The following is a 12,211-nucleotide window of genomic DNA, read 5'->3' as shown; positions in this document are numbered from 1 at the left end:
GGGGGGGGGGTTTGGAAAAAGCAATAAAACTGCTTTTTTTTAAACTAGAAAACCTGGCAAATCAATGGATCTGAACCAGGCTAATGGGTTTGTGTGAACAGATTGGGTGTCTGTTTCTGCCCAATCCAGTTTATTTGAATGAGGTATACTTAATCAAGTACTGGCCACCCACTGCTAGCTCTGCTGGATCTGTGTTCCCACTAATGAATTTCAGGCCACATCTGAAGGGAATGTGAATGTCATTATGATTTTATCGCTCCAGCCGTTTGTCAGCCAACAAAAATGTTTTATTTGTAAGTCAAGTTTTGCACTTTTTTTTCACAATAGGATTTGCTTAATAAGAGCCCTTGCATTCCTGAGGTATTACTTCACCATGGTGTGATCTCAGCCTGTTTGTCTTTATTTATATTGGCAGTGAATTTGCTTCAGGTGTGTCACGTTATGTTCAGAAGACATCCTACATTTCTGGGTTTGTTAGTGCTTCACCCACATGTTCAGTCCAGTTACATAAACTATAAAACGCGTGCGTCTCTTTAAATTGATGTAGAGAAAAAATAGTGCCAACTCAAACAGTCCATTTTTTTTGTATAATATATCCCAAATCTTTATTGACGGCGTCACTAGAAACAATGATACAAAAAATACCAAAATGTAGGGAAAAATTGTTTTAACAAGGCACAAATCCTGGCTATTACTGATGTACAGGGGCTTGGGGTGGACCAAGTTTGCCCAAGCCTTGATGTGGACCAAGTTTGCCCAAGCCCATACAAAACTGTCACTGACCCCCGCCGTCCAATCAGATGTGGCCGGGGTATGCTCAGTCCCACAGCTAGATGTCACAAAGAGACAGGGAATGGCCCAGCCACTTCTGATTGGGCCCGGAGGGGGGTGTTAGTGACAGTTAATACATTTTACCTTTTTGTACTTGCACTTTAAAGCAATTCTGCCGCGTTAAGGGTTCATTCACACCAGTTGTGGGGACGGGTGTTTTTCCACACTGTATCAATGCCAGGTCACACAGAACACAATTGTTGTCTGTGTGCCCTGTTCACACCACAAAGCTGGTGTAATGTGCAGTGCCTGTGTGGCAATATGCAGACATGATGCACTTTTCCACAGCATACTGGATGGCACACTGCAGTGCAGCAGGTAACACAAGGAAATAGTGCCACAAGGCAGGGCAACATAACATTCCCATCCAGTGAACATTAGCCCCCCGCTAGAACAGATCTTTTAAGTGTGTGGATGATGGGAACCCAGCTTAACTGAGAGTTTAAAGGAGAATTATGAGGCGAGTGATTTTCACTCAGCCTCATAATCTGAGCCGACCTGTGACAATGAAACTGTCACGGGTCGGCTCAGTAGATCGGGAAGTGAGCGAACACATACCGTCGCTCAATCACTTCTCGATCTATCCGTGCAGAGAGCCGTGACTGTCACTCACGGCTCCCTGCAGGGATTTCCCCTGTCCGATCCTCCAGCGCTGACTGGCGGAACGGACGGGGGAGGGGGCGGGCACAGCTGGCTCTGCCTCTAGATAGGCAGAGCCAGCTGTCACGCACGCAGCTGGGTGGATCCAGACAGCATTGTCGGGATCCGTTCCGGCTGCGGCGTCTCAGTATACCACAAGCTGTAGCTCGCGGTATACTGAGCTTTGGGTGACGGGAGGACGCTAGTTTGTGTCCTCCCATTACCCTTAGGAGAACTATGGGGAAAAGCACTGACCGCATAGTTCTCCTTTCAAGAAAAAGACTCCCATATAAAATACAAATACGTACCTTTTCCTCTGCCTGCAACATGGAAGGATGTCCCACTGTGGAGAAAATTTTTACTGAAGTCAGAGCTTGATTTACTCTCTCTGCTGCCCCAATGCCAGGTTCCTCAATGCGTCCACCTGTATGCAGGCTGCATAGAAGTGATCTCGGGGACATCGCCAAGATCACTTGTACAAAACAAGCGGCGGCTTCCCCACTGTACATTTAGCCCGGCTTGCCCAAAGCAGGGCTAAATGTAGAAAACAACTACCCGCCCGGAACTGCAAGTCCCGTGTGTCGGGAGATAGGAATTCCACACCCCTGCTGCCCCTCTACTCCCTGCTGCCCAAGGCCGGGCCTTGGTTGGCCTTGTGGGAAATCCGGCCCTGCCTGAAGTCAAATGACACATCCACGAGTGTTGATTTCCTGGTCCCTGATTGTGCTCATTGGTTCCCAATAGTAAAAGCATATTCATGTCTATGCATGCTCCTTATAGTACATATTATAATGTCCATCTTGATGTCCATTTTTATCCTATCATACCACAGCACAATATGGGAATCTAACCAAGATTGTGCATTGTGGTGTGATGTTAGGGTCCGTCTCCAGGATCATTTCCACTATTACTGATTGTAGGATAAAAGAAAAAATACCTTTTTACTCACCTAAACCCATGGTCAAGTGATGCTCATGTCCCGATTCTTCTTTCTTCCTTTGTTTACGTGCTACGGGATCCTTCTTCAGGTGTCCACAGCACTGTCTGCATGATGTTGACACTACAAAACACAAAAAGAATCCCCAGCACACCTGCCAGCTGGCCTGCAACAAAACAGATTACCCTGTCTAACAGCATGCGTTAAAAGCAGAGGTTTCAGTTACACAGACCTTTGGCCAAAAATATGTAGACGCCACACTGCCACCATCAAGGCTCCTCTGTAAAGTGTGGTCCTATCTCTATTTATGAGTCTCCATGTTGGAGCATATTAATGCAGTCGATAAGTTAAATGGCCAAAGGTTTGTGCAACTAAAACCTCTGGTTTTAACCCATACTGTTGACAGGGTTTTGTTGCAGGCTAGCTGGCAGCTGTGCTGGGGATTCCTTTTGTGTTTTTGTATTGTTGTAAGCCTTCCCATGTGCACCCTGCGACCAAGGCTGGTTATAAATGTATGCGATTACCATTCTTTTGTATGATGTGGACACTCCCTATTGGTTGTCCAGTGGCCGGGTTCTCTCAGGATCCACAAGACGAGTGACAGGTTAGGGGTGGAGGGGGACAAAAGTATACCTGCAATGGGCTTTATAACATGCACGTTACAAGACATATTTTTGTGTGATAACACTCAAGAATTGGGCTTGGCTAAGCTGTATAGCAGAGCTGTGTATTTCTCAGGACTGAATAAGCAAATACAAATCATGTGACAGTTAAAATTGCTGTCTTGTATGTATCTAATGAGTATACCTAGCTGTTTGCCTGGATTTCTACTTTAATTGCAATTGGTAATGTGCCATACGATTATGCATCATGCCACTCTCTATTACAGTCTTTTGGCTAAAGCAAATAATGATCTCATTCATCTCACAGATTGAAGTTCACTCATTAATTGATTGCAGTCTTTTTTGTAGCCAGCTGTTGCCTTTACACAAAACCATACAGCATATGTGTGCTTAGCAAATGCCGTGTAATGTGTATTAGAACAGAGACTATGATGGAATTCTACAATTATATATAAAAAGTATACGGCAGTATTCAGGGAGACTTTCAATGCACTGCTGTACCTGGACTTCCCAGCAGTAGAGATCAGCAGTGGTGATCAGTCCTTGATTTTGTTTATTTGTACCTAGATATGTTTCTTCCTGGGCCTCATTTTGGCCATTGGTTAGTTTAAAAATATTCTTTGTTTTAACAACATTTTGTTGGATGTTATTATCGTTTTATACCTGTAGGAAAGCATTTTATAATCTATGCTAGTATGCACAACATAATAGGACGGTAGTAGCTGGAAGTGACACTAAGCCTGCATTCACACCAGAGTGGCAGGAAATATGCATTTTTAGTGTGTTTTGTGTAGCAAAATTTTGCGGGTTTTTGGGATAATTTTAAAACGCATAGTCGTGTTTTAATGAGCAGATTGTGGCACATTGATGTGAATGGACAGACGCGCGTAAACATATGCACAAACACAGCAAATGTGTGTTTTTAAGCATTTCCATTGAAGTCTATGTGGCCAAGAAGCACAGAATCTGCCAACATGTACTTTCTTAAAGTGACGGGCGTTTTGCTACAAGCGACACAAAGCTCAGATGTGAACATGGCCATATAAATTAATGGGAATTTAATTTTTGGGCTACAAAACGCTAAACTCAGATGTTAGAGCTTAAAAAGGGGCTTAATTAAATACCTTAACTTTTTATAGGAGGTTCGGGAAGGTGCAATTGTGACAGCCCAATCCACATATATAATTAAAACCTATGCAAATTTTTTTTAAAGATTTTGAAATAAATTACCAATAATATTTATTTCTAGTTAATCTACTTCACCTGTATAGTTCCACTTTAACAAAGCCATCCATATCAGTTCTTAGTGCAATATAGTGAACAGAGCATTAAAGTGACACTAAGGCCCCGTTCACACCTTTCCGTTTTGTCGGGCGTTCAACGCTCTATGAACGCTCTACAAAACGTACAACCATGAAAATCCCATTGTTTTCTATGGGTATGGTTCACACCTTTCCGTATTTCCGCACGTCTGAACGCCCTACAAAGCGGCTGACGCCTAAACAAGTACATGTACTTCTTTGGGATGTTTTGGAGGGCGTTTTCCATTGAAATACAGCCAAGTAGCCTTCGGAATCGCGGTAAAAAAAACGCGTGACGGTCGCGCGACAGACGTGCATGCGTAATACGCCTAGGTGTGAACCCAGCGTAACCTCCTGGAGTTAAAACTTAAAAATGCATTTAAGTACCTTAACTATTAACAAAAATGTATATTATTTGTCTATCATTCGGCTGTAGCTACTCAAATCATCTCTGAATTCATACTGACACTGTCCTTCCTTCTGGAGGGAGGTTACTTCTGTTCCTCATGGACCATGTGTGTGTTGTAAAGTAGTCACCGCTCCAAGCTCATTACTATGATGGATTACAATTTCATGTTTAGTTTACTAATTTGTATAAGGCCTGTACGTTTTGTAGCGCGTTCAACGCTCTACGAACGCTCTACAAAACGCTCAAACATGAAAATCCCATTGTTTTCTATGGGTATGGTTCACACCTTGCAGTATTTCAGCCCGTCTGAATGCGCTACAAATGGCCTGAAAAGGTACATGAGCTTCTTTGCGGCGTTTTTGTCGCGCGTTTCCATTGGGATACAGCCAAGTAGCCCTCGGAAATGCGTGTTTGGCGCGTGTTTTTTTTTTACAGCGAATCGCGGTAGAAACGCGCGTCACGAAACGCACAACAAATGCGCATATTCGATACGCCTAGGTGTGAACAGAGCCTTAAGATTGTAGTCTATCACAGGAGCGAGCTGGGAAACAAAAGTAGCCCCCTCCAGAAGGAAGGACAGTGTCAGCATGAATTCAGAGATGATTTGAGGATTTACAGCTGAGTGATACACAAATAAGATACAATTTTGTTAATAATTAAGATACGTGAATGCATTTTTAAGTTTTACCTCCTGAGTTTTCTATCACTTTAATGCTCTGTTTACTATAGTACACTGAGGCACTGATATGGATGGCTTTGTTCAAGTGGAACTATACAGGTAAAGTAGAGCAACTTGAAATAAATAATATTGTTAATTTAATTTAAAAAAGTGATTTTGTTTTCTGTATAGGTTTTAATTATATATGTGCATTTGGCTGTCACAATTCCACCTTCCTGAACCTCCTGTCACACTGCAGGCACACCAGACAGACTCAGTCTGAAGAGAACATACTCGTTGCAGTCTCTAATGATAAAAATAAAAAAAAACCTTGATTTTGATTATGATTTTTTTGTTAATAATAATGGGATCTGGTCCACTGATTAATGTCTAGCATAATTTTTATAGTGTGCTCATACTGCATTTCTTTTTCATGTTTTGTAGCTCTAACCCTAGCCAAGCACCTTGCCAGTGATAGGTCTTAAAGTGAGTACTAAACTGAATGGATCAGCTAACACACCACAATCTGGGGAAAGGAGGGACATTGTAGTGAAGCAGGCCAGTCCTGTAGCTGTCCATTGTTTTCATTACCTCATAATTGTTGAGGTGTAAAGAGATAGCTCCCCAAATACATACTTGGATACTTTTCTGCATCCAGAAGAGTATGAAGGAAGCTTAAACTTTAATGATAGCTCTGACTTAAAGCCACTGGTAATATGGTAACATGATGTCAGCTGAAGGAGAGTTTGCAAGGACAACCACTGATCACTTGACAAATAGAATGCTGGCACGAGGCAAGAGCAGAGTGAGCAGAAGGATGACCTAATCAGTTTGCTGCTGCTCTTTCACTTTCCATTCATAAGGCTCATGGGGCTGTGTAAATCTCTGAATAGATAATACAAATTATTTGGTAGGTATTTAGCTGTTTGGCATGGAGGGCCTTCTCCTTGCAGGGACCAGTTTACAACTACCATAAGGCCATAACTGGCCCTTGGGCCGTAGTTTGCAGACTGGTACTTTAAAGTTATTGTAGCAGGAAAAGAATATAGCAAAATCATAGTGAAGTCAAAACTTTTTATCTATAGGTTTAGTCCTGTCTTGGAAAGTACTGAAAATGCTGAATCAACCTTATAGCTAGGGCTTTTTACGAGAGAGGTTAGTAACAGCATCCTACATATTCTCTCACTATAACGTACCGTATTTTTGGCTCCGTAAGGCGCACCTGACCATAAGACGCACCTAGGGAGGGTAGGGTTCTGTGTAGTTCCTGACAGCTGAGACAAGTGGCGCTGTGATTACAGCGCCATGGTTTCAGTGATCACACAGAGCAGACGAAGAACGGACGTTCTTCGCTTTACCTTTGGGCTCTATGGTGAGCTCCTACGCCGTGGTCACGGGTCCACCAGAGGAGCGGGCAGGATTGCACTATACATTTAGCTCTGCTTGTCCGGAGCAGAGCTAAATGTACAAAAAAACTACTCGCCCGGAGCCCGAAACTGCATGTCCCGGGCGTCGGACCATAGGAATTCCACACCCCTGGGTACGCTGTCAGCCCCACTGCCTCAGCTCTTACACATTCGCTCCATAAGACGCACAGACATTTTGCCCGCCTTTTGGGGAAAAAAATGGAGCTAAAAATACGGTAATTCAGTTTTGCATCAGTGCCGGCATAGGCTTAGCAAATCATTTTGCCTTTATCCTGCCCTATATTGAAAATACTTTCTATATAACACTGGCAGAATGGTGGTTTATTTTCATGGTGGAACAGAGTTTCAGATCATCCACTTTTCTTATCTATAGTTCAAAGTTCCTCCTGTATTCCTATAGCTCAGTTTGCTTTCTTAGTATATGAGAGTTGTACTTGATGTTTCACGTTAGCTAGTTTCGAACATTGGGGGGTGGGATGAAGATGGGAGGGTTGGTTTTCTTCTCCTTATTCAGTGTCAGGTTTTGAAGGGACAAAAAAAAAGATGCAAGTCCACTTTTATAAAACATAGCTGTTTAATATTACTTTGAGACAACCAATTTTGGGTCACATCGTCTTCCAGTTTCCTGTTCTTTACATTTTCTCAAAGGTTTCTGTTCATCTACCACAGGGGTAGTCAATCTTGGCTCTCCAGCTGTGCAGAAACCACAAATCCCATCATGCTTCTGACTCTGGGAGTTATGCCTGTGGCCTGCAATGCCTTATGGGATTTGTAGTTTCAGCACAGCTGGAGAGCAAAGGTTGCCTACCCCTAATCTAACACATTATACAGGCATTAGAACCTATAGGACAACTAGATCTGGAAAAGAATTGGGACAAGCTGTAACCTAGGTGAACAGGGGCATGGAGGTAAATGATGTTTACATGCCACATCCACCTCACTGGTTTACTCTATTGTATTGACACATGTGATTTCTTATCTATATCAAATCACTTTGAAGTGTTAATGAGAGATTGTTGGAAGCCAGAAGAAAGTCAAGACCTTTTTGTTTTTGTGGGCTAGTTCTTGGTTCTATAAATGTCCTAGGGAAAAGGAAAGTGCTGCCTCAAGGTTTAAGAGTTCAGGATTATTCATCATAAAAGTCAAAAGACAACATGCCAACGTGCTTCAGTTACTGTACTATTACCCTTTCATCACGGCGTTTAAGTACTGGTGAAAATGCAGTGACGTTGCTCACACCATAGCTACACAACCAGCTGTTAAAGCACTTTCCTGATTGGCATAACCCTCCATTAACCTGCACAGGTCCATCACAGTATTTTAACCAGTACTTTAAGCTGCAGAAGGAGGAATATTAAAGTCCTTCGAACACATTGCTTGTTGTCTTTGGACCTCCATGATAAAATAAAAAATCTTGGGCTCTCAAACCTTTGAAGTTGTGCTTTTGTTTTCCCCACATCTTTCTTTTTTACTCAAGGCACCTTAAGGGCCCTTCAAGTTAGTGATCTGTCTACCTATAGTCACTGCAAGAACTTATCCTCACGTTAACAAAATGAAACTCATTTTAGATCCAGTATCTCCTTAACATGCTATTCGAATGCCTAAACAGAACTTGCTTTTTGGTTTTATCCTTAGTTTTTTAATAGCGATATACAGTGCATGCAAATGTTTTGGCGCTTAATGTCCATTTTCATTACATACATACAGGTGAAACTCGAATAATTAGAATATCGTGCAAAGTTAATTTATTTCACTAATGCAACTTAGAAGGTGAAACTAATATATGAGATAGACTCATTACATGCAAAGCAAGATACTTCAAGCCGTGATTTGTCATAATTGTGATGATTATGGCTTACAGCTCATGGAAACCCCAAGAACCCCAAATCCACAATCTCAGAAAATTAGAATATTACATGCAATCAGTAAAACAATTATTGTACATAGAACAATATCGGACCTCTGAAAAGTACAAGCATGCATATGTACTCAGTACATGGTTTGGGCCCCTTTTGAAGCATTTACTTTTGCACGATATTCTAATTATTCGAGTTTCACCTGTATATACTAGTCCTATTGGAACTTACCATTCTATCAGTAGTGGATTTTGTGGTTTGTCATTTTGTTGGCCTGTAAAAATTCCAACCTTATCAAGCTGACTATTCAAAGGAGTGTCTTCACAACAGAGACTTTAATGACAAAGTACAAAGATGATTTAAGGCATTAACTATTATATGGGTGTGTAAATACCATATGTATTTTAAGCAATTTTCACACAGGAGTGTTGTTCATTCATTGATTTGATTGGTTTTATATATAGTGTATTTATTTGTTTCCTGCCTTCAGTGGTATTTCAAATAATTGATTATGAAGCTGATATTTGTTTCCTGCCTTCAGTGGTATTTTAAATAATTGATTATGAAGCTGATAGATATTTTAGGAGTTTTAAAGCAAACCTATGATCCTATAAAAGTAATTAGAACATCAGGGTATCACATTCACCCAATAATAATGACGTACTATAGGTGCTAAGTAGCACATAACTTTATATTATCAACAGAAATAAAAGCTTCCTCCAAATTGTTTTACCCACAATATGGAAAGGAGAGGGCATATCCACATAATTATCAATTCATAAAAACCTAATTTGCCTCCATGTGTAGCCTCAATGCATTTCCCGGTTCCCTACATCACTGTTTCCATTCATACAGATTTGTTTGTTGTCCACTTGCCTGTTGCTTTGTAACCTGTCATGCTCTACTTCCTGTGTTTTAGTTTTACTTTACTTAGTCTTGCTCAGCTTCCTTGCTTAAAGCAAAGCTGCGATTTGCCCATGCAGTGTAGGGGTCTTTGTCGACAGACTTTTGCTCTACAGTAAGGCCTCGTTCACACGGGGTGATTTCAGACTCCTGCGGCAGATACCTACGAATTCCTGCAGCAGGAATGCCAGGTGTCTCTGTTTAGATGCTGCCACTGTGCCTGCTCAGGATAATGACCAAGTGACAGCAGCCACATCTGTAAGGAGCAGTCCGCATGTAATCGTATATGATACGATTACATGTGCTTTGTAATAGAACACTGTTGCTGGACGCACGCTAGATGCATCTAAATGGGAACACCTGACATTCTGTAGGTTCCTGCTGCAGGAATGCTAAGCAATTAAGCAACTTTAATTCTCACCTCCCAAGCTACACATAATTACGTTTTTTGCTCCTCCATCACTTAGTGCAACTGCCCAGAGCAAAGGAAATATCCATTACATCCAGGTATAGAGGAGTATGTGACTGGGCCAGTCGCCAAGCACCAGTGCTGTCACAGGTGGAAAATCCATAGCCCCGTGTAAACTATGAGTTGAGCAACTCTTTAGTGGCTGGGGAAGGGTTTGAATCCCTAAAAAGTGTCCCTGCTATTGCACACCATGATTTTGGGTAGGAAAAGCCTTGCTTCTTTTAGCTGCCAAGTGGTCCAGGATCCTTGCTGAGAGGATGGTTACTGCTGCAGTTCTTCGGATTCAAAAATTCCCCCACGGATGGGGTTTCCAACACCCCTACTGTTTACATGCTTGACTGACTCTTACTTTTGAAAGTGCAATACCACAATTTGAACTTGCAATAAACTGCCTGTTTTTACTATACTATACCTCTGCATTCTTTCTTTAAACTTGAGCAACTCGAAGCTTACACAGGGCAGCTTTTGTTGTGCCAGCAGCTGAATGAAGAGTCAGGGAAGCAAAAGAAAGGTTAATATGTGCAGATATAAATTGGGATAGCCAGGGAAAAACATTGTTTCCTGCATCCTGGAAACACTGTCAATTGGCTCCTACTCTGTGTAAAATGTGTGCACACATTACCGTATGTCCTTTAACAGGCCATGATGCCAGTTTTGTGGTTCTGCTGTCAGATTGTAACTCTATGCAGTAGCTCCTGATCCCAGCTCCTCATCCCACCCTTGTCTTGTCTAATATTTCCACAAATAACACCTACCTCTAGCATTTTATTATTTACTGATGTTATTGTTTGCGGGTTGTTACCCAAAGTACAGTCAGACCGTAAAAGGAAACATATTATCTACAAGGTCATTAGACATTAATACGATGCTTGTAGTCACTCCAGTTTTTGTCAACCTGTACAAACTTGTAAAAGCACAAAGAAAAATTCTCAAGAATATGATTAGAGGATTTTAGGTGCAATGTTTGTTCATGAATGCAGGAGAGAACAGGAACAGAGAATGAAATCATAAATATGGTACAGAGAGGCAGAGAAAGTAACAAGTAGATGAGAGCAATCCGGGAATGGGTGTGCTAACTCATGAAAAGCAATTATATACTGTATAGTTTAAAATATATAGCACAGTGTTCATACTTTACTAATTCCTTTATGGGTTTAAACTTAAAGAGGTTCACCTCTAAAAAATATTATTACCTTACCACAGGTGGGCTCACAGGCAGATTTTAATATAAAGGAAACCGCTAAAACAAGCAACCAAGCATGGTTAGACAGACTTGTTGGCGGTGAGGGTAAACTTTGCGCAGTATTTAATGGCGATCCTGCTTGAACCGTAGATCAGCACTGGACAGCGCATCAATTGTTGGCGCTTATCATTTATTTTAAGACCCGTTCTTGCTTGAACATCCTAATGCTAATTTAAAGTTACCCACTTGAAATTGTTGCTCGCAAATTGTCCACTACCAATTTTAATTGAATCAAGTGTGTAATTATAACAGATTGTACCAAATCGAGCTTTTAGCGCATCAGAACAGCTGTTAACGGTTGGGTTTGGAATTGCAGTCTAAAGATGTGGGCATTTGCCAAAAAAAATGACCTGTGTGCGAAAATGCATGGGTTAATGTCATGTACTAGGTAGGAGTACTTGCTTTTCCAGCCCAAGTTTCCCTAATAGATCTACAGGTAGTGCTGAGGTGTTGTAGGGGTACAGGTACCTGAAAGTTGCTCACCTGGACAGGAATTTACAGGACCAGCTATGAAGATCCCGTAGAATTCTGAGATGGCAGTAACAGACGTTAAAGGAGAACTATGAGATGAGTGATTTCCACTCGCCTCATAGTTCTAAGCCGACCTGTGACAATGAGACTGTCACAGGTCGGCTCAGTAGATCGGGAGGTGAGAGAACACATACCGGGTTCCCTCACCTCTCGATCCTGTCACGGCTCTCTGCCGTGACAGGGGGAGGGGCTGGATTCCCCTCTCCCCGCTCCGATCTGCCAGCGCTGACTGGCGGAACGGACGGGGGAGGGGGCGGTTACAGCTGGCTCTGCCTCTAGATAGGCAGAGCCAGCTGTCACTCACGCAGCTTGGCGGATCCCGTCATCTAAGTCGGGATCCGCTCCAGGTGTGGCGTCTCAGTATACCGCGAGCTGTAGCTCGCG

Source organism: Nanorana parkeri, unplaced genomic scaffold (assembly GCF_000935625.1).
Source record: "Nanorana parkeri isolate BGI_ZX_2015 unplaced genomic scaffold, ASM93562v1 scaffold405, whole genome shotgun sequence".
NCBI lineage: Eukaryota > Metazoa > Chordata > Amphibia > Anura > Dicroglossidae > Nanorana > Nanorana parkeri.
The sequence above is the reverse complement of the archived record's forward strand: the minus strand, read 5'-3'. Positions refer to the sequence as shown.